Genomic DNA, 2,218 nt, shown 5'->3' on the forward strand with positions numbered 1-2,218 from the left:
AAATATCCTCTGTGAGGGGACGAGACAAAAAATCTTAATGAATCAAATTACAGCTTCACTGAGCTGTCAGTTCCAGTGCCATCACTGACAGAATAAGTACTGTACCATTTAAATAGAAATAGCACATTATTCCACACTCGAGCTGGTATTTTTTCAAAAATGGCATTTTGTTTTACTGTTTGTCTAAACAAATGAACTGAAGTAAAAACAACAAATGTAATGATGTGTATGAAGGATAATAGTTATGTTTTTTCTGAATAAATAATAACACAAACTGCCATTATTATTATTATTATTATTATTATTATTATTATTATTATTATTATTAGTTGTAGTAGTATTTTTTTGTTTGTTTTTTTATCCAACTTTATTGTACAGAATGTGAAGGAGAATTTACTGAGGCGGCTGTCCACGGCCACATCCAAACCCACCTCTGAACTGGAATTCAGTAGCTGCTCCAGCACCAGCCTCTGCCTTCTTATCAGCACCAGGTGGAGGTGCGGAGCGTCTGAATGTGTCTCTGTCTGCCTCTTCACGGGCTAGATGAGCTGGGCACTCTCCCTACAGACCTTTAGGCCTGGGCCTGGCAGTCTCAGGGTGAGTCTGCCGCCGGAAGGTAGCGGACCCGATTTCAGGGGGCAGGTGCAGGAAGTCATGCAGGTACTGGATGCCCTCATTGGTCAGGTACCAGTAGAAGTGGAGCCAGGCAAACAGCTACTTGACGTAGCTGGTGGATTTCAGAGACTGGATGGTCTTCATTACGTGCAGGTTGGGCATGTTCTTGTCTGCCAGCTCAGGGTGCTTGGCTAAGTGTACATCCTTCTTGGCCATCATGATGCCCTCCTTGAAGAGGAGCTCATAGTTAGCAATGCAGTTCTTCTTGGGCATCAACATCTCTGTAGCTTGCTGTAGTAGTAGTCATAGTAGTAGTGTTAGTATTATGTGCCTGAGTGATTTACTTGATTGCTTGTTTGCTAACTAATAATTGCTAATCATTGTAGTGCTCCCTGTAGAGCTGCTTCCGCACCTAGAAATATATAAACAGTATGGCTCTGGAGGTGCAACTTAAATTATTTATTTATGTACAGCTCCATTTAGAAGCAAATACTAATACTAATACTATTCACATTGTAAAAGGACTATGAACAACACAGTCTGTTTACTGGGAATTTTTCTCAGTTGATGCTATGAGAAACTGAGAATGTAATATTTGATTTTAAATTGATAAATTAATGTTATGCATGGTTATATTGCTATAGTGTTGGGAAAAGCTAAGAGGATTTGTGAATATAAATTATTATTATTATTATTTTTTTTAAACAATACAGTTTAACTGAACTATGGTTTAAATCTCCACTGTGGCTGAACTAGACACTCATTACACCTAAACAAATTAAACTATGTTTTTTTATTTTTTTTCCCAAAAGGGCATTCGTAAAAATAATAATTTAAAAAGCAGTGAGAAGCAAGCGAAGGAAATGCCTAGGGTGTTATCTCACGGGTCTTGTAAAGGTGCCAGTGATGATCAAGTCCTTGTAGTAAATTAGTTTACACAGAGCATACATAGTGGTTGTTAAAATTTGGACAGGGGGTGATTACTGCTGACAGTGTGATACCTAGTGCCAGCATTTGATTGATAGCATCCAATCCAGCACAGGGAAGGAAGAAGGACCCCAATTATACGTAGGGGCGAGATTTGACCAACACAGTTGGTGGTGCATGAGCAAGTTTTATAAATCCTGCATCTAGCAAAGTTATTAAGGACATTGGCCCATTTCATTTTTAAACTGGTGGTGGTGCTGTGTTTCAGATATGTAGTTTACAGTATGTGCACCCAGTCTTAAAAATGAATTTTAATGTAACGCAACATAACTGTTTTGTATGTGTGTGTGTGTCCCTCTGCTTCAATTCATATCTGAGTCATTCATTCTCATGGCTTCTTGATTATTTCCTTAGTAACTCTACCCACATCTTAAATGATGTTCCTATCTATCTATTTTGCTCCTGTAGCCTAAAAGTGTTTTACCAGCAAAATAATGAAGAATACAACAGCATGTGGGGCCCTGGGTTCCTGTTGTTCTAGTACTCTGCAGTAAAGTGGATGTTAATTTCAGATCACGTAATCTGGTATAGGTAATTGCTAAACTTAATTCTTATATTTTGGGATCCCTATATTTAATCCCTATTATGTCAGGAAGACGGAAGTAATGACTTCCGT

The 2,218-nt window shown here is 38.4% G+C and overlaps 1 pseudogene; it reads right to left on the reverse strand.

The window, feature by feature from the left end:
* Positions 1–393: 393 nt before the first annotated feature.
* Positions 394–900, reverse strand: LOC121325028 (annotated as a pseudogene).
* Between the last annotated feature and the right edge of the window lie 1,318 nt (positions 901–2,218).

This window comes from Polyodon spathula, chromosome 12 (genome assembly GCF_017654505.1).
Source record: "Polyodon spathula isolate WHYD16114869_AA chromosome 12, ASM1765450v1, whole genome shotgun sequence".
Classification (NCBI taxonomy): domain Eukaryota; kingdom Metazoa; phylum Chordata; class Actinopteri; order Acipenseriformes; family Polyodontidae; genus Polyodon; species Polyodon spathula.